The sequence below is a fragment of the Sturnus vulgaris genome, chromosome Z, assembly GCF_052056855.1.
Source record: "Sturnus vulgaris isolate bStuVul1 chromosome Z, bStuVul1.hap1, whole genome shotgun sequence".
NCBI classification, from domain to species: domain Eukaryota; kingdom Metazoa; phylum Chordata; class Aves; order Passeriformes; family Sturnidae; genus Sturnus; species Sturnus vulgaris.
In genome coordinates, this window is record NC_142283.1 from 2,976,169 (window position 1) to 2,982,560 (window position 6,392).

Here is a 6,392-nt window from a genome sequence, read left to right on the forward strand (position 1 = left end):
GTTTAAGTTATTTGCTGTCCCTGAACATATTCACTTAGTTCCAGAGATTAAGAAAGTCTCAGTAAATAAATGTTTGCCTCTGGAGTGGATTAGCAGGACATATTTGCTATCTGTCATCAAAGCCATTTTATATCATTCGCTCATTAGGAGCCATGGCAACAGTGCTCAGTGAAAAACAATGCTTTTTGAGGGAAGGCTCAGGCCTCAGAAACAGACGAGATATTCCCAGCATATAAGCTGATGTCCCAGTGCTTCCCATGCCAAAGGAAGCACAATTTCCTCCAAAATTTGCCATGAAGTTTCAGGTCTTTCAAGGCTTTCCCACCTAAAAAGGGATCACCTGCCATATTGATAGACTTGGTTTCCTACAAAGCAATAAATATTCATCCATGGTCCACATCCATGGAAAGATACAGATCATTCCTAAGGCAGGGATTTTAGTGAGTGTTGCCCATTGCAGACAATGAATTATCCAAAAGCACTTCACAGTCAATAGAAAAAAAGCCAAAGTATATAGAAAATTCAATATATTAGTTATTTTGAAAGCCCATGAAGCAGCAGTGAGTGGCCAAGAGTAATACTGTTGGGAAAGCCTGTATAGAGGAAGATTAATAATGAAAAAAAGATTCAAAATAAAACCCAACCACTTTTCACTACTCAGTGTCTCTCGTATGGATTTCTCTGCTTATTTTGTCCAAACCAAAACACTGCAGGTGCTTCAGCCTAAGCTGGATATATTTGTAATGGTTCTTTATCATGGGTATATTTATCAGAGCAGAGACTAAAGGTGCTATGCACTTGTAGCTCTAAGCATCAAATCATTCATTTTCACTTTTTCATCTAAAAACAAAAAGAAGAACACAGTTCAAAGGAAAACTCATCACAGGTGACCTGAATGTGAAGTTTCTGGATTACATACATCCATTTTTCGTGCTGATTCTACTCTTTAATTACCATTCATTTGTACACTAAGCACATCTACTGTCCATCACAAAAATAAACAAATCCACACATACACCAAGCAACACTGAAGTTCCTTTACAACAGATTAAATGCTATACTTCTTTCAAAACATGGCTGTTAAAGCACTAATTATTTGAATTTGTGAGTCAAAAGGAATAATGAAAATTAGTCCTGGGTACCCAAATGTTTTGACCTCAGGACTTTGGAATGGTATGTTAGGTTTCAATGAAAAAAACCACCAGAAGCATGCATTTTTAACAGCCCCTTTCCAATTCATTTTTTTGCAAGGACATGCATCTGTTCTGTCAAAATACAAGGGGAATTTAAACACACACCACCCACCCTCCCTGCAAGAAAACTGCAGAAAGGCTAGGAAACCTCCCTTCACAAGCTTCAGAGCCTCAGATTAAAAACCAACACACGACAGCTACAGGGAACATTTCTGTTTTCACCTTCCATAAGTCTGATCTCTCCTGCCATCACTGGGCCAACCTACAAGAGGAACAGCACTCCATGCATTAATTCACTTTAAGCTGAGGTTATTTCACTTACCCCAGGAAAAAAAATGAATCCACACAAGGTAACATTAAAAGTCACAGACCATTTGCTGTCAAAACCCTTGCACCTAACAACCTCAGTTCATTATGAGGCCAGCTAATTAGAAATGTTTCATGAAGGCATCAATTGTTTCAGCCTGATCTCTGAAGATGTTGTTGTTGGTTTGTTGGGTTTTTTTCTCAATTTGGCTACCTTGTTTGAAAATATAATCAACAGGCTAAACAGAATTTCAGCTAAGATATATGCTTTAATTATAGGAACTTCAAACAAGTTTCCAACTTGGCTTATCTGACAAAAGCCTTTTCCAAATTGAATTAGGATATTCTGCCATCACCTCGTTAGTACTACAGTTAAAATGCATCACTTGGGTCAAAAGAAGCACATGTATTGAAAGACTTCCACACAAACCCAAAGAAAAACGATTTCTTTAATGTAATGAATATCTCAAGAGTTCTAGAAAATTGCCTGATACACAAAGGTGGTAAGTAGCAAAATGTTGGCAAAAGAATAACACCGGGAGAAAGTGTTTTTCTTTGCTCTTACTCATTCTCTTTTTCCTAACAATAGGTAAGCTTCGAATCTTGGGTATTCTTCTAGGGAGAAAAAAAACCCACTTTCCTTCCATATTTCATTCTTTCTGTTTATGAGTTTGAGAATCACTTCATGATTCTTAATGTTTGCAGTTTTAAGTGTCTACATCAAAAGATATTAAGGGAACAACATAAGACAATTATATTTGGGTATTCAAGAAACAAAGGCATGAAATCATCAGTTTTCATACTGTGTGCCTAGAATTACTTCAGTTACTTGACTTACAATTTGAAATTTTGATTAAAAATTCTAAAGAAGTAAAAGTAGAAGTCTATAACTGATACAGAGCAAAACAAGAAAAAATCAGCAGGGCTTTAAAGTTATTTCAGACTTTGCAGTCAATCTCAGGAACGCTGATGCATCAGTGGTTCAAACCTTGATATTTCCTATGAGATAATGTACAGAAGTACAATTTTCTGGAGTGTAATTGCATAAAGCATTTCTAAAAGAGTAATAGAAGAATTTCAGGTTATCTATCAAAGGAAATCTAGTGAAAAATAAAATGCATTTGGTTGAAAATGAGGAGATTCTGTCACATTAGGCACCACTGCCCTCTTCAGTCAAGCAGACATCAATTTCATACACTGGTTCAGAGAACTTTGCCTGATAAATCCCCACCAAAATACCAACAAGCATGAACTTTATTTTTACTTTAGGGAACATTACTCTCCTAATAGCAGGATATGATGCAGCATTTCATTAACCTAATGAAAATAGATATTTTGCTGTAATATTTGATTTGACACATGACTTAGACCCATGTGCACTATGAAAGCAGTATATATTTCTCTAAATACTTTATATACATATATACACACACACACACACACACACACATATATATATGGATTTGAGAAGCATGTTCTTTTTGGGTGGAAAAACTGCATCACAAAGCAGATAAGTCATTCATGGTTTTCATTCACTTCATACCTGACAGGACTACTAAGCAATCACATGCCATCATAGCAGGACTTCAATAAACTTGCAACAACTGGAAAATTAACATAAAACCTTATCTCTATATTTTAAAAATATAAAAAATAAAACAACACCTTAGCACATCTTTCACAATACTCCCTGACTAGGATGTGATAATGCATGACTAACACTGGGAATTTTTCTTTAAGGTGAAAACACACTTTGCAAGCAAAACATCTAGATCTGAGAGTTTTTAGGTACACTAGGAGGAAAAGGCAGCACTGAAAATCAAAACAATCCAAAGAGAGGTCTGGATGTCAAGAGATTCTTAGTTCAATACTTCTTTAATCATACCACTTAAGAATTGAGCCTTAATTTAAGAGAATTAATCTTTCAACACATGGCAGCACGAGAATAAACACTAGGTAAAACATTCCTTTCAACCAATGGGAAAAAAAGTAATTTTACTTCCCTGAGCTTCAATTTATTTTCTTCTTTTCTTGTTAATAAAATAGAAATAGGTTGGAGTCATTATCATAGTTATATGATTTGTTTTTCATATCTCCACTTTCAAAGACAGCGAAAATTTACAAAATCATAGAATATCCTTAGTTGGATGAGAGCCACAAGAATCACTGAAGTCCAACTCCAGCCATTCAGTATTATCTAAAAGCATGACATACCAACCAGAGATTTCTGCATAAGACTGTGAGCAACCTTGAAAGAAACCATTAGAGAAAAAAAATTAAATTGCACAGCAGTTTATCTCCAGACTTTATAAATTATGTCACATCTAGGATCAAAAATGAGCTGTCCTGTAGCCTGCTGAGCCAGTTTAAGTGCCAGCTTTTTATTTAGTCTTCATCACAGCTGCATCTATATTTAATAGATTTAAAAACTGTATCTTTCTAGCTCATTTATCTCTCTTTCTCCCTATCTTCTTTCCAGTAACTTGTTCCATAGTTCTGACTCCTCACTCACTCCTGTTCTACTCTCTCTCACCATTTTTAGGTGTAAAATATGGGTAGGACAAGGAAAAAGACCAAACAGAATATGATTCCAAGACAGCCAGCATCAACACAAGATGGTAAAAAGAAAAATGTTATTCTTTAATGGTTCAACTGAATACCCATTTGTGATTTCTATGGTAGAAGAATGTTAACAGCATGAGAAAGTAATGTATACCTAACATATGGATCTAGAGTCATAATTTTAAACTCTAAAAGGACATTATGTGCATTTGAACTCCCTTGCACATACCTATCAACACCTCCAAGCAAGCCTTCTATCTATTTTGGGTACTTGTAAAAACTTGTGATGGGCTTTTGCATGACACAAATATCTTCGTAAAATATCTTTGTAAAAAGAAAATATGCAAATATCTTCATAAAAAGAAAAAAAAAGAACACAAACCTATGCTGAATTTTTTTAAAAAACAGAAGCAGTAACATCTATATACTTTTGACTCTGTGGTCCATCGTTCTATACCCAGCAGGAAAAGTACTCAAACAGATTTCCAGAAAAACTTTTCAAACAACTTTACAACCCTGAAACCATACAAAAGTCTGAAGCTTCAAAATTTTGTACTTCATTTTTTGTAAAGACAGCACACGAGAAAAGCTTTTTTTGACATTTTCCCGACTTTAACATCATTTTAGAAACCAGCAATAAAGTCAGAATTGAGAATCTGAGAAAGGACAGCTCTTAATCACCAGGTTTTACCTGGATCAATATGGTGGATCTCATTGGAATTTCAAACACTGTATCTGTTTTCCTTCTTCACTAAAACTAAGTGCATAGAAGATATGGCTCATATTTCCTTGGGAATGCACAGGGCTGCATAAGACCACAGGAAACAACTGAGAAGGCCAGACCAATGGATAATAATAATCATCATCATCATCATGGATAATAATTCATTCCTAAAGTCAGTCTTGCTAAAATCAGCTGGAAAAAGGAGACAGGGACCTATTTAAAGTTTTCATTGTTTGCAAATTTACTTTAGATATTGACATTTCAGAATTTATAAACAGAATTATAAAACTCTTGTGTTTTATCTTGTTCTTTGTGATTTTGGCTTCAGACCAAATTTCCAAATAGGTCAAGTGCAAAACTAATTCAAAGAGATGAGTATAAAACTATCATACATAGAAACATGGAATCCCAGAATAGTTTGGTTTGGGAGGCATCTTAAATCCCATCCAGTGCCACCCCTGCCATGGCAGGGTCACCTCCCACTGTCCCAGGCTGCTCCAACCCCAGTGTCCAGCCTGGCCTTGGGCACTGCCAGGGATCCAGGGGCAGCCACAGCTGCTCTGGGCACCCTGTGCCAGCCCTGCCCACCCTCACAGGGAACAATTCCCAATTCCCAAGATCCCATCCAGCCCTGCCCTCTGGCACTGGGAGCCATTCCCTGTGTGCTGTCCCTCCAGCCCTTGTCCCCAGTCCCTCCCCAGCCCTCCTGGAGCCTCTTTAGGAACTGGAAGGGGCTCTGAGCTGTCTCTGGAACCTTCTCCAATAACACCCCCAGCTCTCCCAGCCTGGCTAAAGACCAGAGGACCTCCAGCCCCCAGAGCATCCCTATGGCTTTCTCAGGGCTCACTCCAGCATCTCCAGGTCCTCCATATGTTGGGACCCCAGAGCAACACTGCCAGTGGATTCTCACAGAGGGGGAGCAGAGAAGGAGAACCACAACCCTAAACTTTCTACTCACACTGATTTTGATGCAGCCCAGCACATGGCTGACAATTCATATCCAGGCAGTGTTTGAAATTACCCAGAAAAAAGAATTGGACGCTTTTCTGAAAGCCTATTTTCATCCTTTATCTCAAAATATCCTTTTGGCCTATCTTCATCATTCAGTTTTACAGATTTCTATTATCATCTAAAGTCTCACTTACTCTGTGATCAATAACTGTTTTTCTAGCACTGAAATGGAAAGCAAGTTTCTTCCTGTACTACAAGTGCACTCAAATACCAGCATAGCTACATACCTGTGACCAGGAATGACAAAAACTTTTCCTCATTGACTAGGGATAAAAATAGGTGCACACACACACATTATAAAAAATTCCTCTTTTCTTAATATTTCTATCTTCCCTTTTAATTATATTTTCCTTTCAAAATAAATATTGCAACAAAGACTCCATAGTTCTTATTTGTTATTCACTAAAAGCATAATGAGTATGGTGATACTCAAGTGTCTCTGAGAATGTGTTTATGAAAAGCCAGAAGCAGTGTTAGAAATTCCAGATTTTTTAGCAGCTACCAAGTAACAAAACCAGTGATTTGGAGAGCACTGCATAGTGAAATAAAAACGTCTACTGCACTAACAGGAGGGGTAGAAGGAGTCAGGAGGTAAG